This window comes from Odocoileus virginianus, chromosome 20 (genome assembly GCF_023699985.2).
Source record: "Odocoileus virginianus isolate 20LAN1187 ecotype Illinois chromosome 20, Ovbor_1.2, whole genome shotgun sequence".
Lineage (NCBI taxonomy): Eukaryota > Metazoa > Chordata > Mammalia > Artiodactyla > Cervidae > Odocoileus > Odocoileus virginianus.
In genome coordinates this window covers 23,923,988-23,951,919 of record NC_069693.1, presented here as the reverse complement: position 1 = coordinate 23,951,919, position 27,932 = coordinate 23,923,988, and the positions used below count along the sequence as shown (strand labels likewise).

General features: G+C 37.2%; 1 long non-coding RNA gene across 3 annotated transcripts in view; it reads left to right on the top strand.

Annotated features, from left to right (window-relative positions):
• Window positions 1-27,932, top strand: part of LOC110122666 (uncharacterized) — a 157,475-nt gene that overhangs the window by 77,723 nt on the left and 51,820 nt on the right. For 2 of the 3 annotated variants that reach the window (XR_011482175.1, XR_011482176.1), the window contains exon 3: window positions 157-361. This is a non-coding gene — a long non-coding RNA (uncharacterized lncRNA). Of the gene's footprint in view, window positions 1-156; window positions 362-1,641; window positions 3,560-27,932 lie in introns of those variants that run through there. The other variant, XR_002309300.2, reaches the window with a different exon arrangement.

The window sequence follows — 27,932 nt, the reverse complement described above, 5'->3', positions numbered from 1 at the left end:
GTGAAAGTACCTGGTGGCTGGCCTAGGAGATTGCTTCGGAATTGGTAACCGCGAACTTTGTTGCTATTTTAGGCAGCCTCTCATCTCTCTCCTCTGATCCTTTCTGTGTTGATTTTCAAGTTTAACTTTCTTCTTTTTTTTTTTTTTTAATTCCAGATTCCAGGAGGATGCCCCCACAGTAGTCTTAAAATGCCAAACATGGTGTCCCTGGCACAGCTCGCTGCTCAGTGCCTCCTCTCCTCTGCCACTGAGGAAATCATGCTACAGGGGCACCCGATGCCAGTCCTGGCTCTCATCTGTGTCGGTGCTGACCATGCCGTGGCTGTGAACCAGGACGTGAGTGGGGATTTCCTCTGTGAAGGTACAGCTCTTTCTTTGACTCCTTGATTGAATGAGTCTGCGCTCTGCCCCTTTCTCCTGATCAAGTATGTGAAGTATACACAAATTGTATGCACATCACATATATCTATGCTTGTGGGACATTCAAGGGATACATAAATATGTAAAAACTTACTGTTTTCCTTCATTCTCTCAGCTGTTCTCCCCCTGTTAACTGAGCATGGCTATTATTTTAGTGTATATCATTCTAGCCTTTTTAAAAAATTTTATTCTAGCCTTTTAAAAATATCATTCTAGCCTTTTTTCTGTGCAGTTATATACTTAATAAAAAATGGTGTTATAGTCTTCTTTGGCAACCTGCCTTTTAAATTTAACATTTCTTGATCTTTTCATGTCCGCATATACAAATCTATCACATTCTTCTAAATTTTTGCATAGTTTTCTGCAGGTGGGTGAGTCAGTGTTTACCTGAGAGTATTGATGAATACTTAGTTTTTCAGTTTTTTTATATTAAAAACAAGGTTTCAGTGAATATTTTTGGGTTAAAAGGCATGTGCCCAATTAACATTCTAAAAGCCATGCTACACTACTGTGAAAGAAAGCTATTTCTGTACACAGTGATCAATATTGGACTTTATTTAATCTTTACAATTTTTAATAATCTGGGTAAAATCCTTATTTAAACATACTTTTTTCTGATTACATGTGAGACTAGCCGCCTTTGCATGTTTTTAATTTGTACTTATGAATACTGTCAGTGTATTTTTCTCAGTTTTATTGTGGGTTGTCTTTTTTAAAATGGTTTTATAGGAACTCTTTGTATGCTATTGCTTTTTAGCTCTTTGTTGGATATACCATAACCATTTTCTCCTAGTTACCTTTTCAAAATGGTGTTCTTTGTATCTTTTACTATATATAGAAGTACTATATATAAAGTTTTATTTTATCATTCTTGTTTTCTTACTGTGACACTTAACGATATGTTGTATTTGTAAAGGGATATGAAGGTGTAAACTCAGTCTCCTTTGTGGTGAAACAGGCTAATATTAATCACACACCACAAGTTAGAAAAGCAAAGCAGAAACAGTTTAAAGATCTGTTGTAAATTCCAGCTACTTTCCTTTTGAATCAAATCAAGTATTTATGAAACGCCTATGTGTTTTGTGTGTTAGATAATGAAAAATACAAACTATGGATTCTAGAGAGCATTTGTATGTGAATCACGAATATTTAGCTACACTCTGAGAAAACTACACAGCATTATTTAGCTTAAGTGCTAATTTCTTTTTTTTTTTTTTACAGAAAGAAGTAATATCAAAAGTCAAAGGTCAACAGAGTACATAACATTAGTACCTGTTAAAGGCCATGAGCATAGTAGAATACTTGAATTGAGACTTAAAGCCTGGGAAAGACACAGTTATGAGGTTGTAGAATCTGTAGCAGTTATCTATTTCTGCATAAAAACCACCTCAAATCTTAGTGGCTAAGAAAGTACCTGTTTAATTTAGCTCAATATTTTATTGCAGGTTGACATTGTTGGTTGGGCTTAGTGGGCAGTTCATCTGATGTGCGCTAAACTTGACTAACCTTGGCTGAGCTCCTTACTTATGTATTGACAGTCAGCTGGCAGATTGCCAGGGCTGATTGATTTATGATCCACAAGATCACATCCGGGACAACTGGGATGACTGGGGCCATTTCCCACATGGACTTGCAACCTCTAACAGGTTAGCCTGAGTTTATTTCCATGGTGGACACAGAATTCCAAGAGTTTGAGAATGGAAGCTGGGATGTCTCTTGAGGCCTAGGCTCAGAATGAGTGTAGTGTCATTTATGTGTATTCTCATGGTCACAGCTATAAGACCAGCCAAGATTCAAGGGTTCTATACCTCTTGTTGGAAGGTGTTGAAATAGTGTGACTCTTGTAGTCTACTCCAGGAGTCCAGTTCAGACTCACGTTTGCTGAGTGATTTAACCCTTGCAGTTAAGTGTGATGACCATGCTCAAAATCTATCTTTGACAAAGCCTAGTAGAAATACCAATATAAATAGCAGCAGGGTAAAAGTCTGAATACAAATGGCTTTTTCCTCAGCCAAATATGTATTGACTTTTTAGGAAACCTTTCTTTCAACTTGTTTTAAATAGGTCAGTTAGGAACATGATGTCTGGATTGCTAGGCTGGCCAGGGTGATGTATGGTTATCTTGCCTTCCCACTTCTTTGGGAAAAAAAGCACTACATACTGAAAGGGTGAAGGAGATGTGGTGTTTAGTTCTGTTAATAAATGCCATGGTCATGAATGCAGAGCATTAAAAAAGCTACACATGACAGTTCTCCAATTTAAAAGAGCCAGCTTCAAGTCTTGATTTCTTTATTTTCAACTTAGTTGACTTTGCAGTTTCTGATTTCAGTAATTGGTGTAATTCCTCTTACTTTATTTTGGTTTTGTAGAAGCAGTTCTAGAAATTTTGTCAATTCTTGTTTTTACTATGCGGAGGTAGGGGGAGGTGGCAAATAAGTCCTTTCTCTAATAAGCTTCTCTCCCCTAAATTGACCACGATAGCTTCTCAATCCAGACAGTTATATGTGAGGTTTAGACAGAGCCAGATAGACCTACTGGTTCATGTCTTTGTTTATAAAGTTATGGTTTCTTGGTCAAACCTTTAACTCAGAACGAAACATGAGTAATGTCAGGGTGTAACATTAAAGGGGAAATACTAAAGATGATGCTTTATAAAAATTCAAGGTTATTTTTTGTTGTTCTCAGTTCTTCCTTACCTAAGGACCATATATATCTTGAGGTTGTTACATATTTATGCATAAAAATCCCAGTTTCCCTCTGATTCTTGTAAATGTACCAAATGATGCTAATTAAAATAAACATCCTGTTCAACAGAGAAACAGTGTATTATAGTAGAACTGTCAGTGAATGCTAGAGCCAGAGTCTTGTTTGAATTAGGAGTATGTCTGCTAAGTTAAGGCATCCTACAGAGATGTATAATGTCAGAGCTTCCAGCAGTCCATACTGTCTTTATTGAGAGACGTATTTATATATTCCAGACTAGTAATTAATCACTCAGTGGGGTTTTTGGGGGGACATCATGCTCACAGAGAATCTTTTTGTGCTGCCAGGAATCACAAAGCATGGGCACAATTAAAATGCTGATTTAGTTTATTATATTGAGGCATGGAACAGGAATGTTTAAATGATGTTGACAGGGCCAGAATTTCAGAACTACCCTTTTAAAAATAGAAAACAAATGCCTACCCCCTTAAATTAAATTATATTAATAACATGTTTCTCTAAGTTGCTTAGAAGCAAAATAAAGCTCTTGACATTAATTAAAATTTAAAGATATTGTATCATTTGTTGTTAATGTGCAGTCTTTGTTAGGGGAAATACATTTCAAAGTGATCTATTTATGAAAATTAAATGGAGGAAAATTGCCTATTGAGCAAATGTCATTTAATAAGGCTGCTTTTCTTAGAAATGTGGATTCTAAAGTAACAAATGTTTTTATATTCTAATAATGGTTTCTATTTTTGATCCTCTAAAAATTGTCTTTGTTACTTGAATTTTGATATTTCCACACAGAACTTCATTGTCAGGGGGGTTATAAACTCTAAAAACCAGGAAGGCTTTCATATGTTTTGGGGTATTGGGTAACACGCAATTGCAAAGAGAATTTCATCTGAAATTGACATGGTTAGGCACTTGGATCTCATTCAGAAATCACGGCAGGACCAGAAGCCAAAGGGTCCCATTAGCAGCCTCTAACTAGCTTTCCTCTAATGAATACTGTGTTCTGTGTCTTTAAGCTACACTTTTCTGGTGCCACACAAGCTAGAAACTGCCATGAGATAATGGATAGATGTTGTCAGCAAGGGGGAGCTAATAGTCACCTCTGTGTGGACCTCACATGAAGATAATGTACTGAAAAGTTGCACATCTCTACTATTATGGGAGAAAGTTGGTTTTTCACTCTGATGCAGGTTTTTTTTTTTTTTTTTTTTTTTTTTTTGTGGCATTGGTACAGATGCATTTGACTTGAGCTTAAAGTTCACTATAGAATAAAACTGTTAGAAAATGTTAAAATTATGTGTTCTTCAGTGAATGAAATAGAGAAACCATAAACTATGCATATTGTTCCTTATCATGCTACTGCCTTTTTTTTTTTGCGGACTTAATACTCCAATTACAATACAGGAATTAGACACCCCTGTTGGTCTTGATAATTCTGGTGATAGGAGTGCAAATTCGATGGATGAAAGGGAGTACTTCTTCTATGTGGGATCCCCCACTAGTTAAAATTAAAGCCCTTACAGTGAAGTCAATATTTATTTTGTGACCACTTACATGGAGTGAGTTTTCTTCTGGGAAATATTCCTGTTTTTTTGGAAAAACTCTTTGACTTATGTTAAATAATAATTAGCTATTTTTAACATTTTGTTTTTCCCCCACATCCATTTAGCTACTAATTCCTGTGGCTTCCACTCTTTAACATCGAAATGTTTTGTTCCCTGTTCCTCCATAGGCTCCCAAACTGCCATCACTACAAACGTTGGTTTATTTATCTGTCTCCTTTACTAGACTATAAACTATTAGAGGGCTTGAATCACATCTTATTTGACTTGGACACAGTGTCTGGCACATAATAGGTCTATATGTATTCCATGTATAAATGAAGGCTTTTATATAAACCATTTAATTGAGTCAGTCTTAGCTGAGTGTGGGGGTGGTTTTTGACTCCCTCCCCACAATGGAGTTTTGGCAATGTCTGAAGACACTTCTGATTATTCTTACTGGGGTATGTGTGTATTCTACTGGTATCTGGTTGGTAGAGGCCAGACATGTGGCTGAACATCCTACAGTGCACAGATTTTCAACAGGAGATATCGGGTCCAAAATGTCAGTAGCGCCAAAGTTGAGAAATTGTGTTCTGACTTAATTTTCAAAGTGTCTCTCTCAGGTAGGTGGACAGTTTCTTCACTCAAGATATGAGAAAACACACTTGGAGAGATTAAATGACCATTCCAAGTCCTCTCAGTGGAAGGTAGTGACAGGACCAGGAATTTAACCCTAGGCCCTTGATTCCACATGTTAATAATAGCTAAATTACTTCAGTTACTTAGGTGAGCTACTTAGATGAGTACTGTGATATTTCACTTTAATTATCTGGGCATTTGCCTTAGATTTTAGCCTTGAAAATCTGTCCATGTACTACTTGAGTGTAATATTAATCATTAGAAAATAAGGCAGAAAGTATTTGTGTGCTTATTTGAAAGGTATCTCTCCTGGAGATTGCTTTGGATTTTATATAAAAAATTTTTGAATTTTCTGGACTTACTGAGAGTGGGTTTCTCTAGTGAAGTGACTCAATCTGTGCCTGGATCTTATTAACAGTTCTGAATGATTAGTAATACAAGAATATTTAATATGGTTAAACTTGAGACCTGAAACATTTGAGATGGCCATTAGATCTTTCAAGCTAATACCTGATTTAATTTTTCATGTAGTACCTACATACATTCTGGGATTACACAGAACACAGAAGCTGTAAGCACATGAATCTGCTTACCACCTGAGTTGCAGCTCTGAAGTAAAAACTAGGGTGTGTTTGTGTCTAGACCACTGTATGTTGTTTAGTGCTTGCCTCTCTAGAAGCAGCAGGAAAGATGGAATAGGAAAGATGCTGATCAGAGTAACTAATTGGTCTAAGGGGAAAAATAGTTGGATGAGAGATGGGAGCTCTGGTGTGCAAGGATATTTCCAGTATATAAGCTTTTGAGGGAGAAACAGAGAGAGATATTTAAGACATATTCTCTCTCCTCAAGGAGTGTTCAGATAGTAGATGAGATGTATGTATGTATCAAAACTAACAGAATAAGATAGCAGGAAGGTCAGATGATGGTAATAGCAGGGAACACAGAAGACAAAGTATTTTATATTGGTGAGATTTATATTTTATATTGGTGAGACCCAGGAAGGAATTAGCCTTCTTGGATGTAAAATACACATATTTAATCCAAGTTGGAAAATATAAGTTAAAAGCATTGGTTACAAAAAATATTTCATAGTAAGTTATTATAGATAATATCATTTTAATATTGTCAAATGAAAAATAACCCTTTCCTGGAATTTCTGTGCAATCTTTTTGATATCCAGATGTTCAAAAAGTAAATATCTTTATGAAAGATTTATTTTCCATTTAAAATTCTTTTTATGCTATCAATTCTTCATGTTTGCAGTTTCTGAGTATTTCTGGGTTCTTTAGGGCACAATACCACATTGCAAGAGAATTATAAGAACCTTCTATATAATAATCCTTGAAGCCACTTGAAGTAGAATTTGAAGACTGTTGAGAAGAACATAAAATACCCTTACTTCCATCCTACCTTTGAAAATCTGCATTGACATTGCATTTAAGCCTGTGGTTCCCTCAAAGTTGGAATGGGTGGCTCTTCAAGAACAGCTGAGTCAAAACAGCAGAAAGATAGTCTTAGAGGCAGATTCAGGTTTATGTTTTCAAAATTATGAAAAATATCCAGGACAAAAATTATACTTTAGTTCATAGTAGAAAGGAAAGTGTCTGAGAATCATTCCAATGAGAGGCAGAAGTAAAACTACTAATTGGCAGTACTTGTTTTATCTTTTACCTTAATTCCAAATTTAGTATTAGACTGAACCATTTTGGCCACCAAAAATGGCAGTTTCAAAGTTAAAACTAACAGTGGCTAAATATGCTGGGAATTGTGGCTAAATATGCTGGGAATGGAGAATTCCAATTTTGAAATCAGCAGTTGAAGAAATATAGGAATACGTTAACAAAATACAAATACGTGAATAACATCAATACATAAAAAATTGTGTCCCATTCAAGAATACCAACACTTGTGAAAGTTAGATTGATGGCATCAAAAAGTTATACTGTCCATCTGATTCATGGCAGAGTAGAAAGATAATTCATGTAAAAATTATAAAATTGAGAAGTCTTAAAAGAGACTAGAGGAAAAACAGGTAACTTGGTGATTTCATCCCCCAAATCTTATTAAAAATCTTTCAGTTAAGCTTGTTTAAAATTCTTCATTAATAGGAATGTTTGAACATATTACTCAAAAAAGCAGAATTAAACAGACCTCGAGGTTACGTTATTTTACACTGAGATATTACACAAGTTGTTTTTTAGCTCATGGAATATGGCAGCTGAAAGGATTAATTTTAAATTTCAGTCCAACATATCTAAATTGTAAATAGTAGAAACTGTGCTTTCCAAATGATTTGAACACTTTTATTCAGATGAATAGAGGAACACACTATCTCCTTTTAAATAGGACTGGTGTCAGGTAGAACTGTGAAGTAGCTAAAGATTTTTCTCTATTTGGTTCCAGACTCTTCTTTTTATGTAGTTTCATGTCCACGTCTGTCAATACCTACTTTCAGAAAAAGAACTGATAAACTCATTCACAGAAGAGTGAAATGCCTGAGGTTCACTTTGTGACCACTTTCTGAAAAGTTGGCAGGCTGACTATTCTGTCTATTTAAACATTCTGCTAAACTATTAATTTTGGAATTCAATTATTTGATTTAATGATTTTTTAAAAAATTTTCTGATTTTCCTTGAATATAATCCTAGTAAAAAATGACTTATATATGTGGTATTACCATCTTCTTACTTGGGCTTTATATAAGATTTGTTTTCAGAACTTTTTTTTTAAAATTAATTAATTTATTTATTTATTTTAACTTTTTTTTTTTTATTATTAGTTGGAGGCTAATTACTTTACAGCATTGCAGTGGTTTTTGTCATACATTGAATTAGCCATGGATTTACATGTATTCCCCATCCCAGTCCCCCCTCCCACCTCCCTCTCCACCCCATCCCATAACTTTTAAGATGACTGTTTGTATAGAATCTGACGGCTGGGGCTGGAATTAGTACCTGGTATGTAGCTTATAAGGAAGGTTCTAAAAAGTCTGTGTGAACAAATGCAGTGTTTGGAAGAACATAGGCCATGGACTGGGGAATAAAGTGATGGTAGAGGAATCAGGTAAAGAAGCAGATCAGCAGATTTGACCATGGGATGGGGCAGATGTGAGGCCAGAAAGGTAAAGCTGGGGCCAGCAGGGTACAAGCAGTGGAGAAGATGGGTGAAGGTGAGGGTGAAGCTCAACTGAGGACTTCATATCTGCTTCCTTGTGGGTCAACCTTCTTGGGCCTGGGTCCTAGAAGAAACAGGGCAGAGCTGGACTTTCCTAGATATTATGATCATATTAACCTTTGTAACCAAGCAATTTGTTATGTATCTGTTATGTACAGAATATAAAACAGACATTACAGATGTTGTTTTGAAGAATCAGTGATCTGTAGAGGAAAAACAAAGTGCACATCGGAAATTGTGGGTATGAAGACAATTCATTGGTGACTGTATTATCTAAAATTAGGTGTTAGAAATATTAAAATTCAGCATTTCAATTCAGGTATTTGACAAAGGAGATATCAAAAGTGAAGAGGATCCACGACCTCATTTAGGTAAATGTAGAGCCACTTCACAAATGTTTATCTCGTCCTTTATTCAGAAAAATAAAAAGTAGAAAATGTGAGATTAAAAAGTTTCATAAAATTAATTTAAAAATACTTTTATGTTCTAAGACTATGTCTTATAAGAAAAGCTCAGTGATAACCATGCAAAAAACTATGAAAGCAAGTTTGCTCTGAAGTCTTACTGAATATCAAGCACTTAATGAATACCCATGCTTTGTCCAGTACTGTGCAAAGGGATAAAGGTAAATATTAATAGAAGGGTAGGAGTTAGGCCTCCTTCTTTAACTTCTATGCTCAGATCAGAGAAAATTCTGAGGAAACATCAAACACACTCTGTTAGATGCCAAGATGAGTGTCATAGCTTATTTTGATGATATTAAATTATGTAAGTGATGGTACTCCAGATTTTCACTCAGCTTTCTTCTTCTAAATGTACTGTTTCTTTTTCTCCATCTGTCTTCAATATTTTTTTTAGCAGTGTGACTATGTTGTGTCTTTTTTTTTAGTAGCCTGTTTTTGCTTTTTTAAAACAAATCCCGGTTGAGGTTTTCTGGGATTGGTTGGTTTTCATTAATTTTGGAAAATTTTTTCTTCAAACATTTCTTTCTATCTCTTCATTCTGACTTCAGTCTATATATGTTAGGCCATTTGATATTATCCTATAGCCCTGTTTTTTCTATTTTTTAACTTCTTATTTTCCTTCTTTGCATGTGTGTTTATGTTTTAGTTTGGACACTTTTTATTAATCCATATTTAGATTCATTCTGTCCTGTCTGCTAATGAGTCCATCAAAGGAATTCTTCATTTCTAATACTACTTTTTTTCTTTTTACTTATGGCAATTCCATTTGAGCCTTTCTTGTAGTTTGCATCTTTGCTGACATTACCTGTTTGTTCATATATGTTCATCTTTTCCTCTAGATCCTTTAATATTCTAATCATACTTATTTTAAAGTCCCTGATTGATAGTTCCAATATCTAAGTCATCTCTGTGTTTACTCTTGTTAGTTGGTTATTTAACAGTGACTTGCATTATTATTTTTTAATGTCTTTTACTTTTTATTGAATTCTGGACACTGTGTAGAATAATTGAAGAGACTGAGTTAAATAGTATTTTTGCCTGGTGATAGACATGCCTTCTCTTCTTTCATGCCAGTAGTGTGGAGGTTGCATGGATCTATTCAGAAGTTGTGCCCAATTAGGGCTTTCTTATTTTTATGGTTAACTTTAGTTCTTCACTGGCTTTGGATTACCCCAGTGGTGGCTGGTTAAACACCTTGTGCTTAGAGTGGGGCTTAGGAGTGCCCAAAGGCTTTTCCTCAATGTTCCCATTCTACCCTATCTACCTGAGCTACAGAGGGGTGTCACTTTTTATTTCGTGAATTGGTATTGGGCTCTTGGTAGGCACAGGGAGTTCTCTGTTGTGTTGATCCAGCCTCAGTCTTAAGAAGCTGCTGTGTGTCTCCGCTTTGGGGTTAAGGTTTTCTCAGCATTCCTTCCTCTCTTCCCACGGCAGCCAAACTCTGCCTTGAGTATGTGGTTGGTCTTAGGTAAGAAAGAATTTGTCTCTCACCTAGCAGAAGCTGATCTCTGCTTGGCATCAGTCCAGAATCCTGGAAGATCTCCTGCTTCACTTCTGCTTCAGTCCCTTCCTCATAAGCAGTGCATCTTTGCATGGTTGCTGTGGGCAACTGGGTTTATTGTCCCTCCTTTAATCTCTCTGTGTAAATATTATCATACTAAGACAAAATTTGAGGATTGCTAGACAGCACTAAAATGCTCAGAGGAGACATCACTATCCTTTTCTCCTTTGCAATAGTAAGATAGTTGAAATAGTTGAAATGATATTAATAGTGTTAACCTTGAACTTCCTGAAGCTGTTTCTGAATCCCAAGTCCTTTCACCTTTGAGTTTTAGTCAATGCCCCTCTCTCCTCCATCTTCCTTCTTCAGAGTAATGGAATGGGAGGATTGAAGCTGCATGTCTTCTACTGCAAGTTGGGAAAGGCTCTAGAAGCTGGGTGAGCAAGGTAGGGGTTGAAGGGAGCTGAAGCAGCAAGTATAAGAACACCTGTGTGTGTGGGAAGGGACCATATAGAAGTAAAGAACAAAACAAGAGAAAAAGAGAAAGTTTAAAGAAACTTTTAAAGTGTTATTTATTTTTACAGTGCCGATGTTACAGATCAAAATCAGACCTGATTTTTATCAGGATCCCTTTTTTCCACTTTTTTTCTAAAGTTTTAAAATTTAAATTATAAATACTTTTATATTAGCACTAATATTAATGTAAATAGGTTTGTAAGGCCACAGTGGAAAAATATATTGAAAAGTTCAAACAGATTTTTGAAGCTGTATAGACAAGGTAACTTACCAAGCTATCTGTGAAATGTCTTTCTTTCTTTAAAGCATTTATTATACATTCTATTCATATATCCCTCCAAAGTAACATTGTATTGTGTTTCAGAACTAGAGCTTTTTTTTCTATGTGAATATACGGAAAAGACTTTATTGTATTTCTCCAAATGTAAGATGCACATGGTTTTTCACATTTTAATGTCTCCAAAATGGGGATGTATTTTGCCACTGATGGACTATCATGATAACCTAAGTGGCATGATTTTTTTCTTAGTAAATAGTATGTTTTATGATTAATGACATCTTAAATTTGAGGAAATATGATATACTATTTTACAGATGAAGAAGCTAATAACCATTTTGACTTTTGGGTAGTGATCCACCTACAAGGTATTACATGCTTATGTTTGAGATATTTAAAACCTTAAATTTGAATTTTTAAAAAATGTATTAACTTTTAGCCATGGTATAAAATATAGTGCCTTTCTTCCTACAGATTTAAATTATTTTTATTTTATTTCTTCTGCTTTTCAGTTTATTCACAATCTCTGTAGAAATTTGACCAATCTATTTTCACTCCTATTTTCAGAGCAACTGGTGTGTATTTTATGTTCATAAAAGGATCTTCCAAAAAAAAAAAAAAAAAGGATCTTCCAATAGTATATGTGCTTATGTGCTTCGTCACTCAGTCCAGTGTTATATATGCATGGAGAAATTAGACTAAAGTACTTAATTTCTCTTGTTTCTTTGAAGGGGATACATGTCCAGAGGACAATATTTTAATGTAATTACTATGTAAATGGTGGCAGAAAAAAACCCTTGAGTTTTTAAATTCAAGCTTTGTCGGGTAGATCATAATTTGTTGTCTTTGCCTCATAGGAATCCAGTTGTCTTGATTACAGTGACTGGATAGCAAAAGATGACTAAATGAAATGAATGACTTGTGCAATAATAATTTTAAACACCCTTAAGTTATCCATAACTGTTAGCTTTAATTAAGGGCAGAGAATCTTAGTTACACCTTGACATCAAAAAGTACAGTCAAGTCTTTACTAGATTTGTTCATTGTCTGTATTGGGTCATATATGTATATAGCTTATGGGTTAGATAATTTGAGAAAGTAAATATTCTTTCTCACTATCAACATAGTTAAAACTCTTCTTTGAAGAGTTGTCACTTTTACATAGGAAAATATGGTGATGTAAAGAAAGCTGTTTCCTAATTTGACTTAAAGCATTTTATTTGATTTGGTGGCTTCTCTTAGACCCAAATCTCAATCATCCCCCCTTAAATATTCATTCCTCACTCCAGTAACACACGACTTCTTTAACCCTTGAATTCTGAACAAACACATGTGGAAGAACAATAGGATAGAATTCTGATAAAGCAAAATAAGCACTATCAAACCAGAGTTTTGGCATGTGTTTTGGAACAACTACAAGGAGCTATAATGTGCTCTCTAATCAAGCCAGTTGGTCTCATTTGGGGGTCATCACTGAGGAGATACTAAAGAACTGTACAGAGGCTCTTTTTAGTGTCTGAGAGAATTCATCTAGACCCATTTGTACTGAATCAAAGATAAAAACAACTCAAGTTAATATTGATGATATTTTAACACATTGAAATGAGAAAAAAGGTAAAAATGAACTCTGCAAGTGAATGTAATTTAAATGAAATGCTTCTCAAGGAGCAATGCAATTGGCTGGACTTAGGAGAGATAAATATTTGATAACTTTTGGACTTAGGTCTGGGGCAATGTAGCTTGATTCTGGGCATATGAAAAAAATGAGAAAGGACCTCATTAGAAAATTTCAGGATATTAATCAGTCCTGGTGACCTTTGGGTAAGGACCTCGTTAGAAAATTTCAGTATATTAATTAATCCTGGTGACCTTTGGGTTGGTTGGAGGAGTGGGATTATAAAGAAACTGTGTACCTACTAAGCACTCATGTTGAAATTGCTAGAGATCAGTAGAGAATCTACCACAAATTCATAGAAACACACTTTCCACCAGAAAAGCTGCTTTCACCCCCTTATATTTAATAACTGAAGTGTAAATGTAATTCATGGGTCTTCCTGGGTGGCACAGTGGTAAACAATCTGCCTCCCAATGCAGGAAATGCAGGAGACCTGGGTTTGATCCCTGGTCAGGAAGATACCCTAGAGCAGGAAATAACAACCCACTCCAGTATTCTTGCCTGGGAAATCCCATGGACAGAGGAGCCTGGCAGGCTACAGTTCATTGGATTGCAAAGAGTCAGATATGACTGAGCATGCACACATGCAAATGTAATTCATAGTGAATGTTTATATATAATCAATTGTTCTTTAGTTAAAAGAGGAAAACCAGGAAGAATGGATACATAGAGGAATTAGATGTGTATGGAATGGATTTGGGGCTAATGGGTGTTTTAAAAGGAATTCAAAAGGATAACATGTATCAAGACATGATACCAGAGGAGGAAAGTATTATTTAAAAGCCTAGTCACTATATATCATGCAGTAATTCCGGTATTTCTGAAATGTGTAAGACTGTATTAAAAATAAGTTACAAAGTTCTATGGCTTCAATGCAGGTTCATTCAGAGAACGGGAAAAAAGCCCTTTGTAAAATATGGAAACCATCTTGAGTTCAACAAATGCCAGAAAAAATTATAATTGTAAAACTGAGATGTCGAGTATCGTTATTACAGTGGCTGTGTTGTTTCCAATAACAATTTGGCGTTTTATTTAGTCTGTAACAATCTACAATTGAAATATAAAATAAAGATTTTTCTTTTATTTCCCTCTGAAGTTCTGTGCCAAGCTAAGCAGAACTGAATGAAACATCTGTGGATGATTAAAGCAAGCTTTCCTATGAGGCTTTGAATAGAAAGTAAACATGGATTTTATCCACAGTCAACAGCATTTACAAATGTAAAGGGGGGAGCTACTGAGTTTGTGAAGAATGAGCTGTTAGAGAGGAAGCAGAAGTAAGACACAGCAGATGGCGATAATTGGTTCCATGTGGTGAAAGCCTTCCGTTAGAAAAAATGACAGTGAGCTGCTCTGGTTGGGTGATATTTTATTGAAGCAGTATTTGTGTCTTGTTTCCTATCTTTGTCTTTCTAGAATTGTCCCATCTCACAAAACCAATTAACTGTGACTAACAAGTGAGGGATTGTTTGGGAGTGTACTTTAGTACTCATGAGTGAGAAAAACTTGAGTTAGGGTATTATCCAGTTTGGGGGAACGTCCCTTGAGTTGGACGCCCACTCATGTCTTCTACCTGGGATTTTCAATTCTCCAATTTATTACTTAACTATTTTGGGACAGTCAGAGTTCCCTAACTTCTTGAGACTGTGTTGTATAGTGCTGAAGGAACCCTGGCTTTGGTGCGACTGCCTGGATTTGAATTCTGTTTCCCTTTCCTCACTAGTTACCTGAACTTGGGGCATGACCTAACCTTTCTATGCCTCAGTTTTCTTATCTGTACAGTGGAAATAGTTACAATACCTGACTTGGAGTATTGTACAACCTAATGGTACAGTTGTTGTAAGGATTAAAATTAATATACTTTAAAAATGACCACCAAGTCATCTGGACCCCACCCTTGACCTACTGAAGCAGAATCTGTATTTTTGATCACATATTACTTCTCAGTAAACAATTTTTGATTATTTATCTTCACTATAGGCTTGTTAATATCGTTGGTAACTGATGTGTACTATTGTTCTAATATAGAACATACATTTTATAAGATCTATAAGACAGATTGTTTAAAAGAGAGGAAAATTAAATATAAAAATTTGAGTGTCTTTTTTCCCATATCCTGGTAAATTAGGATTTAGAAGTCACTGGTTTAGAATATATTAATAACATTAAAGAGAGTAGACTTCAACTAGCCACAATCTTCAGGCAGCAACAGCAAACAATAGGACACAACCCCAGAGCTTTGGTAATCAGTTTCTCCATCCCCCCGGGCTCATGCCAAGGCCAAATGTGAAATCCTGTTCCCAGTTCCCTCTGTTTTGGATTTCAACAGTATTTTTGTTTACTTTTATCCCTTTGTTCTTTGTGCTTTTTTATATCGCCAACCAACTCACTTTTTGCAGTTATGACCTTGATGGTATTCAGAATCCTCTGTTCTTAGCCACAAATGTCAGTAGCTTTCAGAAAAGATGAAATAAGCTCTTTGTTTTTAATTGTTGATAAAGGTTTCCTCACTCGCACCTTCTTTCAATTTTCTTCCCAACTGGCAGCAGTTGCAGCAGCTTTCTTAGTTCTGGGTCACTGGCAACCCTGTCTGAGTTATGCTGCATCAACATGCAGAGGTGTTAATCTTCTTTTGTTCCCTCTCACAGCCTTTCTCTAGCTTCATAATTATCTGAGGTTGGTAACAACTCGTAAGAGCATACTCTGTCACCTTGAATCAAGAGGGTTTTAGCTGAAAACTCAAAGTCTTTTAAAGATGTTGTTTCTCTCAGCCATGCATAGTGAGCGAAAATTTGAACATGACAGTCCTTAGTTGTAATGATATTTAGACGATGGATCCCATTACTTTGCATAATGTGGGGTGCTGACGTTTTATTCAAACATGTAATCCTTGTCGCTGAGTGTGGGAAGGAGAGAGATTGCTACCTGCAGTAGGGGCGATACAGGATGGCACTACAGAGAAGTGGCATGAAGCCCCAAATAATAGCAATAATCATCTTCCGTTTCCTATCTTGTCAGTTTTGTAATTCACATGATGTCCTCTGTTTTGATGATTCTGAGCAGCTGGTGCAGTTCTGAGCAATGTGTAGAACACTTCTTATATAAATGACTTACATGTTAACATTGGTTATATTGAAACAAAGTAATTTGTATCATTAGAATCATATCAAAATATCACTGAATTACTTATAGATAAGCTTGCATTTGAATGCTTATTCTTTACATTATTATTATCTTGAGAGAGAATTCATTGGTGCTTTAATGTCACAAACTTTGTGGTAAATATTCAAGAACAGAAAGATAGTAGTATACACTGCTCTTTATTAGATTCAAGAAGAGTTTTATTTAGCTTGAATATCCGATATGTACCATGAACTGATTAACAACTTACAAATTAACTGAATGCAACAAAATAGTAGACATAAAAATGCAAAGAATTCCATCTTTAGAGTTCTTGTAGGAACATGGTAACAGCCTAGAATTTTAAGTTCCTACCTCCTTTCCTAGAAATCATACAAGGAGAAAGCAATATATAAAGCATAAAATTAGCATAACATAGAGTCAAGGAGAAAGGAACACTTGGCCTGAGTGATGAATCACCATTGAAGATATGTGGGGAAGACCATTCCAGATTGTCGAAGGTAGTACAAAGGCTCTGGGGAAGAAATGAGATTAGGTACCGAAAGAACAGAAAGATCTGTGAGGCTTAATTAAAGTGAATGAATGGGGAGTGTGTTAGGAGATGATGATGATGATGATGATGATGGAGACATAGGCAGGAGTCTGAACATGCAGGGCCTTATTCATCAAAGTAAATAATTGAGTTATTATTACAATATAATAGACAGCCATTGGAGTATTTATAGCAAGAGAGCGACATAGTTTTATTTATTTTTTAAAAGATCACTTTATTATTGGGACAATTGTGAAGTTTGAGTAAGGTCTGTAGATAATAAAATTATCCATGTTAATTTCCTGATTTTTGAAAAGTATACTTTTTTATAATGATACCAGAAATGATATTATATTCTTTATTGTTTAATTAAAAGCGATCTTTAGCACTCATGCAATAACTATCAAGACATCACAACATAAAAGGCTTTGTTTATCAATATGATGAGGGAGATACAATTGACTTTTTGCATTTTTTATTATTAAATGTTAATTGTGATCAGTGTATTCTTCATCCAAGAGAAAGTTATTGCTTTGAGGAAATACAGCTGAAAGTATTGAGAGGTAAAAAGGTGGAATTGTTACTGAATTGTCACCTGGACCTATGCTGGCATCCTAGACTGGGCTGAGACCCCTTGTTTCTGCTGGGGAAATTCTTTTTCTGCTTGGATTTGTGATTCCAGTAACAAAATGAATGCTGAGACTGAAACAGTGCAAGTTTTATTCAATGGCCAAAGAATGGAGAAGTGGGAACTTACTGAATAGTTCTCAAGTTAACTTCTCAAACTGACACCATATATATGACACCACATATAAAAGAGGGTCGAGGTGGGAATTGGAAGCAACAGTTAGAACTGGACATGGAACAACAGATTGGTTCCAAATTGGGAAAGGAGTATGTCAAGGTGGTATATTGTCACCCTGCTTATTTAACTTATATGCAGAGTACATCATGAGAAACGCTGGGCTGGATGAAGCACAAGCTGGAATCAAGATTGCTGGGAGAAATATCAATAACTTCAGATATGCAGATGATACCACCCTTATGGCAGAAAGCAAAGAATTAAAGAGCCTCTTGATGAAAGTGAAAGAGGAGAGTGAAAAAGTTGGCTTAAAACTCAGCATTTAGAAAACTAAGATTATGGCATCCGGTCCTGTCACTTCATGGCAAATAGATGGGGAAACAATGGAAACAGTGAGAGACTTTATTTTGTTGGGCTCCAAAATCACTGCAGATGGTGACTGCAGCCATGAAATTAAAAGACACTTGCTCCTTGGCAGAAAAGTTACAACCAACCTAGACAGCATATTAAAAAGCAGAGACATTACTTTGCCAACAAATGTCCATCTAGTCAATGCTATGGTTTTTCCAGTAGTCATGTATGGATATAAGAGTTGGATTATAAAGAACGCTGAGTGCCAAAGAATTGATGCTTTTGAACTGTGGTGTTGGAGAAGACTCTTGAGAGTCCCTTGGACTTCTAGGAGATCCAAGCAGTCCATCCTAAAGGAAATCAGTCCTGAGTATTCATTGTAGGGACTGTTGCTGAAGCTTAAACTCCAATACTTTGGCCACCTGATGCAAAGAACTGACTCGTTTGAAAAGACCCTGATGCTGGAAATGATTGAAGGCAGGAGGAGAAGGGGACAGCAGAAGATGAGATGGTTGGATGGCATCACCAACTCGATGGACATGAGTTTGAGTTGACTCCGGGAGTTGGCAATGGATAGGGAGGCCTGGTGTGCTGCAGTCCATGGGGTTGGAAAGAGTCGGACATGACTGAGCGACTAGACTGAACTGAACTGAGAGGAATATCCATGACTTATCTGAGAACAGGGGTGTGGTTTGGACCTACAACCAAGGCAACATTCCTTTTCAGTCCTTGTATGGGTTTCCTCAGTTGTCATGGCAACTGTCTGCTGTCTTAGTGCTGGTGGGTGTGTCATTTATCTAATGTAATACAATGACTGTTTAATGAGGTTCAAGGTCTACTGGAAGTCAAATGTTGACCGTCTTGGGCCTCGCTGGTTCTAACTAGTTATTGTCTTTTTGCAGCTTCCTCCTGAAATTTAGATAAGAGCAATTGGTTTCCACTTGAGGGAGAGCCAGGGGTATAATTCTGGGGCAACAGCCTTGATAATGGGATATCTAAAATGCTTCAGAAAAAAAAAAAATGTGTGTGGAGAGAGAATGATACATAAATGTGGTAAATGTTAACTTGGGAATTTGGGGGAAAATTACATAGAGCTTGTTTGTGCTATTCTTGTAGTAATGTCACAACTTTTCTGTAAGTCTGAAATAATTTTGAAATAAAAAGTAAAGAAAGGAAACCAATGCTGACCTGTGTAAGGAATGATTTATATACAAGCAAATGTGGGAGCAGAGAGACTAGTAAAAGAAGTATGGCAGTGGTCTAGGAGAGCAGTGATAGTGGGTGGATTGGGAAAGTAGCAATGAAAATAGAGAAAAATGATCAGATTTAAGACATACATGGTTGATTAAATATGGTTGGTGAAGGAAAGAAAGGAATGATACATGACCTCAGGTTTCTTGGTTGAAATGATGCCCTTTTCTGAGAAGGGAAGACTAAAGTTATTCAGAATATATAAAAAGTTATCCTGGTTATTTGAGGTTTTGAGTTATTAGAGTTTATGGTGCTAGAACCTACAACTTACATTTTATAAAAGTTAAATTCTTAATCTGACAAAACCAGAGGTTAAGTTCCTATAAATAACAATTAGTTTTGCTTCATTTTGTTGGTGGCATCTCTGTCTTTGAAAGAATATACCACGTATAAGAGAGGAAGCATTTGAGTGGGTTGGTTAAAAGAAAAAATCCCATCACCACATTTGACTAAACAACTCAGTATTTCCTCACCATTACCAGTCAAGAACATGATACAAGGATAATTATGCAGAAAAATTCCAAGAATTATATTTATACTATGAACATTGTATGGGCTTATTGTAATAAATTCAAACATTATGGAAATAAAAAGTACAATTTTTCTTCTCTTATAATTCTGTAGTGAGGAAAGTCCAATAGCAGTTGGATTGTTCTCCTTCCACACAGCTATCCCTGTAGTTCCCAACCCTCTCCATATGTATCTATAACGTAGTTTTAACTTTTTGTATATATAAAAATAGGGTTGTATTAGTTATCTCTTGCTTTGTATAAAATTCCCACCATCCCCCTCCCCCAAACGTAGCAACTGGAAAAAACAAACATAATTTCAAAGATTCTATGGGTCAAGAATCTGGGTGTGGCTTAGCTGAATCTTCTGCTTCCAGGTCTCTTTTGAGGCTGCAATTAGGTTGCTGGCTGGGGCTGTGGTATCAGATGAAGGCTCACCTGGGAAGAATATGCTTCCAGATCACTCATGTGGCTGTTGGACTAAAGCCTTAGTTACCTGTCTGTTGGAGGCTTCCCTTATTTGCCACAGAAATCTGTCTATGGGGGCAGCTCACAGTATGGCTTCACATCATTGCCAGCATTTGGGCTTTTTCTTATGCAGGGTTTTGGTCATTCTAAGAGGTATGTAGTGTTACCTTATTTTTTCATTTGCGTTTACCTGATGATAAAGGGTGTGGAACATATTTTCATATGCTTGTTTGCCATCTGTATATCCTCATCTTCTTTGAGGTGTCAGTTAAAATCTTTGGCACATTTTTAAAATCAGGTCATCTGTTTTCTTATGGTTGAGTTTTTAGGAGTACTTAAGAGTTGGAGAAGCTGGGTGTTCACTTAATGTGCTTTCACTTTCTCTGGCGAGAGCAGTCATGGGTGGAAAAACTCTCTTGGATGTAAGCTATATTGTCTTGGGAGAGGGATACTGCAGGTTAAGTCAAACTGCTCTTACCCTTTCCAAAGCATCCAAATTCAGTTTTTTTTTTCCCTCCAGTGGGATACTAGAATCTCTTTAGAGACCTGGCCTTCCAAAAAGGTTTTCTTGTTTGTGCGTATTTGTCTAAGAGAGTGTTTTCCAGTTACTCACAGACTATAATAGGCCAGAGTGGCTGGAGCCGGTCATGAGCCACTGCAGGTCCACAGCTAGAACTGACATCTGTCTATATGTCTATCACCTAATGCTGGATGGGTGAGACTCTCCTAGGTCTGTTGACACATAGTGCTGGATTTCAGATCTCCCACAAGGCACTTCTGTTGGTGTATAAATGCTGGATTATTATTTTTGGCAGGGAGTGATGGTGTCAAGGAGGACAAAGCAGTGAATGTCTTTGCTATGATGCTGATGTCACTTTTCATCTTACACATTTTGGTATGTGGTATTCTCATTGTCATTTATATTTTTTAAAAAACTTTATTATGAAAAATTTGGATAGTGAAGTAAAATAATGAAGTCTCAATTTTTATACCACTAATTTCAACAAATGTGTCCGTTCTTGTGTATCCATACCATGCTCTACCAACCTTCTGGTTTACTTTAAAGCAAAGTCAGACATATTTTTAAAACATCTTTAAGTATTTTTATTTGCATCTCTAACAGACTTGAACTCTTAAACATCTACAAATGGAGAAAGTAAATGAAATTCCCTGTATCATTTAATAGCCAATCAGTATTTAAATTTCTCCCACTTATCCATGAATATCTTTTTTCAGCCAGTCAGTCAGTTCAGTTGCTCAGTTGTGTCCGACTCTTTGCGACACCGTGAGCCATAGCACGCCAGGCCTCCCTGTCCATCACCAACTCCCAGAGTTTACCCAAACTCACATCCATTGAGTTGGTGATGCCATCCAACCATCTCATCCTCTGTCATCCCCTTCTCCTCTTACCCTCAATCTTTCCCAGCATCAGGGTCTTTTCAAATGAGTCAGTTCTTTGCATCAGGTGGCCAAACTATTGGAGTTTCAGCTTCAACTTCCAATGAACACCCAGGACTGATCTCCTTTAGGATGAACTGGTTGGATCTCTTGCAGTCCCTTGCAGTCCAAGGGACTCTCAAGAGTCTTCTCCAACAAAAAGCATCAATTCTTTGGTGCTCAGCTTTCTTTTATAGTCCAACTCTCACATCCATACATGACCACTGGAAAAACCATAGCCTTAACTAGACGGACCTTTGTTGACAAAGTAATGTCTCTGCTTTTTAATATGCTATCTAGGTTAGTCATAACTTTCCTTCCAAGGACTAAACATCTTTTATTTTTATGGCTGCAGTCACTATCTGCAGTGATTTTGGAGCCCCCAAAAATAGAGTCAGCCACTGTTTCTATTGTTTCCCCATCTTTCCCATGAAGTGATGGGACCAGATGCCATGATCTTAGTTTTCTGAATGTTAAACTTTAAGCCAACTTTTTCAGTCTCCTCTTTCACTTTCATCAAGAGGCTCTTTAGTTCTTCTTCACTCTCTGCCTGCCATAAGGGTGGTGTCATCTGCATATCTGAGGTTATTGATATTTCTCCCAGCAATCTTGATTCCAGCTTGTGCTTCATCCAGTCCAGCATTTCTCATGATGTACTCTGCATATAAGTTAAATAAGCAGGGTGACAATATACTGCCTTGACATACTCCTTTCCCAATTTGGAACCAGTCTGTTGTACACGTCCAGTTCTAACTGTTGCTTCCTGACCTGCATACAGATTTCTCAAGAGATGGGTCAGGTGGTCTGGTATTCCCATCTCTTTCAGAATTTTCCAGTTTGTTGTGATCCACACAGTCAAAGGCTTTGGCATAGTCAATAAAGCAGAAATAGATGTTCTTCTGGAACTCTCTTGCTTTTTCGATGATCCAGTGGATGTTGGCTATTTGATCTCTGGTTCCTCTGCCTTTTCTAAAACCAGCTTGAACATCTGGAAGTTCACGGTTCACATATTACTGAAGCCTGGCTTGGAGAATTTTGAGCATTACTTTACTAGCATGTGAGATGAGTGCAATTGTGTGGTAGTTTGAGCATTCTTTGGCATTGCCTTTCTTTGGGATTGGAATGAAAACTGACCATTTTCAGTCCTGTGGCTACTGCTGAGTTTTCCAAATTTGCTGGCATACTGAGTGCAGCACTTTAACAGGGTCATCTTTTAGGATTTGAAATAGCTCAACCATCACCTCCACTAGCTTTGTTCGTAGTGATGCTTCCTAAGGCCCACTTGACTTCACATTCCAGGATGTCTGGCTCTAGGTGAGTGTGAGTGATCACATCATCGTGATTATCTGGGTCATGAAGATCTTTTTTGTACAGTTCTTCTGTGTATTCTTGCCACCTCTTCTTAATATCTTCTGCTTTTGTTAGGTCCATACCATTTCTGTCCTTTATTGAGCCCATCTTTGCATGAAATGTCCCCTTGGTATCTCTAATTTTCTTGAAGAGATCTCTAGTCTTTCCCATTCTATTGTTTTCCTCTATTTCTTTGCGTTGATCGCTGAGGAAGGCTTTCTTAATTTGGCTGGTTTTATTACCATGGTGTTGTTTAACATGTTCATCTAACTTTAGTTCACCTTTAACTAAAGGCTTGATCAGATTCAGGTTGAGTTTAATAATTTTGACAAAGATTTCCTATAACTGGGCTTCCCTTGTGGCTCAGCTGGTAAAGAATCTGCCTGCTACGCGGGAGACCTGGGTTCGAGCCCTGAGTTGGGAAGATCCCCTGGAGAAGGGAAAGGCTACCCACTCCAGTATTCTAGCCTGGAGAATTCCATGGACTGTGTAGTCCATGGGGTCACAAAGAGTAGGACACGAATGAGCATCTTTCACTTTCACTTCTCTTATAACTGGTGCTGCATACTTCCTATAATATCAAGAGACTGTAATGTTTGATTGTTTTTCTTCATGTTATATTATCAGTGGGCTCAGGTGCTTTCAGCCTAATCCATCCATTATAATGTTCCGCATTACTCTTATCTAATGGTGTTAGCAGTCATCCATGATCACTGCCCAGATCCAATATTTCATTAGATGTTGTGAAGTGGGGAGTTTCAATTTTATAAATTCTTAATATCAACTAAATGATTACCCTGAGATAGATTTCATAGAGAAGGGCAGGATACACTCTGGAGTCTCTTATTTGTCATTTTTTCAAAATAAGTTGGTGTTTTAGAAATCTCTAGAAGTAATCATTTTGAATGTGTTACTAAAATGCATGTATTTCAATGTTTGTATCTCAATCTATTGCATTCCTGACTTTTTCAGTGTTCACAAAGTCTGTCCCATATTTGGCCATTGGAGGTCCTCTGTACTGTTCCTTGGTCCTTTTCACGTGACCCTTATAGTCTTGTTTTCTGGGACAAGTTATCAGACTTACATTGTACAAACTTACATTGTACAACTCTTTCTCCTGATCTGGACTCTGTTACTTCTCCAAGAAGTTCTGGGTTTTTTTAATGGGAACCATAATTAGTTTCTAAATAGTCTATGATTTTATTCTTATGTGTTGAGTTATTCAGAAGAGTGTTTTTAAATTTCTAGGTAGGTAGTTTTTGGTTTTATTATTAATTTCTTTATTTCCCTGGAGCAGAGAATATTACTGTATGATTTTCTTTACAACTTTCCATTGGATTAATTAAAAAATGTTTTATGAGCATTTGAAAAGAAAAGCGACTGTTATATTGTATTCACAAACATCCCTTATCTGTAAGTTTTAAGGGAGCTGTGTTGAAAACAACAAGCTATTATAGAGGTTTGTCGATTACTTCCTTTCTGAAAGCATTCCCATTTACTTTAAAGGGCTGTGATTTAGAATGTAAGATTAGGGTCTATGGAGAAAATCTAATTCTCATCTGTAAAATGGGTAATTTGAAACAGCATAAAATTAAATTTTCTTCTCTTTATCAAGGATTAAGTTCCACAGAGAACAAATGTAGATTTTTGCTTCTGTGAAAAAGTACTTGGATTTTGTTGGTAGCTCCTGGAGGAGTTGAAAATGTCATGCTTTGGGAGCTGTGGTGCTAATTAGTATATGCAGTAATTTAATCATACAGTGAAATGCAAACTGTTGAGCAGATAAATAAATGAGAAATTACTGGATAGAGGACAACATAATTTTTGTCAGCTGCACATATTTTCTTTTAATACTGCTTCTTGGTAACCTGTTAGCCTGAAGAAAACAAAGATATGGGTAGAAATGAGTACAATGCAGATGCCCACAGATTGTGCCTTTTCCTTCCCTGGAATGCTGTGAAATTATAAGAGTGCTTGCATTAAGAAGGCCCAGCATATTACCTGAACACCCCATGAGAGGGCCAGCCTCACTTGCTCTGGGATGCCATCTGTGACAGGCAATGTTCACGTGACACTTCAATACACTTGGTTGTGGCCTAGTCAAGAGAGCCATCCATCTACGAGTCTCCTTCCATTTCAGCTGTTTAAAAATACAATTTCACACATTCTTTCATTTTATTAATGAAATGCTATGCTTCAAACCAAGGGGCTTGCCTGCCAGGTGGAGCTATAATTATGCCTGGGCAGTCTGCAGCTGTGCTTAGTTATAAAGCTTTAACTAAAGAAAAGAGAATTCAAGTTGCTTTTCTGCATCTCATAATGTTGCCCCCAGATCAGTACATTTATATGACAGTTAAATAATTTCTAAAGAGATTGCTGGCATTCAAAAATATTCCCCACCCCACCCCCCCACCCCCACCTTTGGCCAGGACATTGAAAACCTGGTGCTTAAGATGACCTATTTTTTGGTTCTCTTTCAGCAAAACTAACCCTAAAATGATTGTTTTGTTTGCTTAGAAACAGCATAATACACCTTTTCTTTTTTTTTTTTTCATTTATTTTTATTAGTTGGAGGCTAATTACTTTACAATATTGTAGTGGTTTTTGTCATACATTGACATGAATCAGCCATGGAGTTACATGTATTCCCCATCCCGATCCCCCCTCCCACCTCCCTCTCCACCCGATCCCTCTGGGTCTTCCCAGTGCACCAGGCCTGAGCACTTGTCTCATGCATCCAACCTGGGCTGGTGATCTGTTTCACCCTAGATAATATACATGTTTCGATGCTGTTCTCTTGAAACATCCCACCCTCGCCTTCTCACACAGAGTCCAAAAGTCTGTTCTATACATCTGAGTCTCTTTTTCTGTTTTGCATATAGGGTTATCATTACCATCTTTCTAAATTCCATATATATGCGTTAGTATTCTGTATTGGTCTTTATCTTTCTGGCTTACTTCACTCTGTATAATGGGCTCCAGTTTCATCCATCACATTAGAACTGATTCAAATGAATTCTTTTTAATGGCTGAGTAATATTCCATGGTGTATATGTACCACAGCTTCCTTATCCATTCATCTGCTGATGGGCATCTAGGTTGCTTCCATGCCCTAGCTATGTATAAACAGTGCTGTGATGAACATTGGGGTGCACATGTCTCTTTCAGATCTGGTTTCCTCGGTGTGTATGCCCATAAGTGGGATTGCTGGGTCATATGGCAGTTCTATTTCCAGTTTTTTAAGAAATCTCCACACTCTTTTCCATAGTGGCTGTACTAGTTTGCATTCCCACCAACAGTATAAGAGGGTTCCCTTTTCTCCACACCCTCTCCAGCATTTATTGCTTGTAGACTTTTGGATAGCAGCCATCCTGACTGGCGTGTAATGGCACCTCATTGTGGTTTTGATTTGCATTTCTCTGATAATGAGTGATGTTGAGCATCTTTTCATGAATACACATCTTTCTTGACCCCTTTTTACTTCCCACCCGCTACCCCGAGTCTATTGGCAAATCTGCTGGTCTGATTTAGAAAAATACCTAGGATCCAGCCACTTCGAACCCTCTGACAACCACAGCCTGAGCCCAGGCTGTATCACTTTTTGGCAAGACCGCCACCAAAGCTGTAGATACAGGCTCCTACTTCCCTTCCGTGGTGTGTTCTACACCCACCCACCTGACCTCTTGAAAAGGTAGATTGGGTTATGCTTCTGCTCTGTTCGAGACCTCTTTTGGTGTCTTCTCATTTGGAATAAACCTAGAGTTATTGCTGTGGCCCACCACACTGTACCTGACAGGGACCCTTCTTGCTTCTCTCCTCTCATCTCCTATCACTCTTCTCATTGGTGCCTCCCTCCCAGCTGTACTGGCCTCCCTGCTGGTCATGGACACAGTGAGCATGATACTATCTCAAGGCTTTTGCACTGCTTGTTTCCACTGCTCAGAATATCTTTTCACACGTATATATGTAGGGTTTGTTCCCTTCATTCAGATCTCTACATAAGTTTGCCATATCAGAGAGGCTTTCCTCCCCAAAATCTTACCCTCCTGCTTACTGTCTTTTTCCTTACCTAGGCTTATTCTTTTCTTAACTCTTACCAGCATGATAACATGTAATCTAGTTATGCAGATAAAAGTTGCAAGAGTGCCCATATTTTGTTTCATTCATGCATTGTGTTCCTGTGACTAGAACAGTGCCAGTTACATTAATGCCAAATCAGTATTTATTGGATGAATACACAAAGATCAGTGCCTACTGAATCTCCTGCAGTTGAACTGGGTGCCCTCCTGCCAGGAAAGTCCCAGCCTGAATTCATACTTTCCTAAAGTTGGATATAGCAACCCATCAATTCAGTTCAGTCGCTCAGTTGAGTCCCACTCTTTGCGACCCCATGAATCGCAGCACGCCAGGCCTCCCTGTCCATCACCAACTCCTAGAGTTTACTCAAACTCATGCCCATCGAGTCAGTGATGCCATCCAGCCATCCCATCCTCTGTCGTCCCCTTCTCCTCCTGCCCCCAATCCCTCCCAGCATCAGGGTCTTTTCCAATGAGTCAACTCTTCGTATCAGGTGGCCAAAGTATTGGAGTTTCAGCTTCAGCATCAGTCCTTCCAATGAACACCCAGGATTGATCTCCTTTAGGATGGACTGGTTGGATCTCCTTGCAGTCCAAGGGACTCAGGAGTCTTCTCCAATAGTTTTAGTTCCAATGCTTTTAGTTCAAAAGCATCAATTTTTTTGGCACTCAGCTTTCCTCACAGTCCAACTCTCACATCCATACATGACCACTGGAAAAACCATAGCCTTGACCAGACGGACCTTTGTTGACAAAGTAATGTCTCTGCTTTTTAATATGCTATCTAGGTTGGTCATAACTTTCCTTCCAAGGACTAAGTGTCTTTTAATTTCATGGCTGCAATCACCATCTGCAGTGATTTTGGAGCCCCCAAAAATAAAGTCTGACACTGTTTCCACTGTCTCCCCATCTATTTCCCATCAAGTGATGGGACCCATAGCCACTTCTATTTGGCACTGCAGTCTTACTGTGTACAAATGGCCTATTGACTGTCTCACCCTTTTTTCTTTCTTTTTTTTTTATGCACAATGATTTAGCATTTACAAGCCTTTCCCCACATATTATCTCATTGAATTCTCATTTTTTA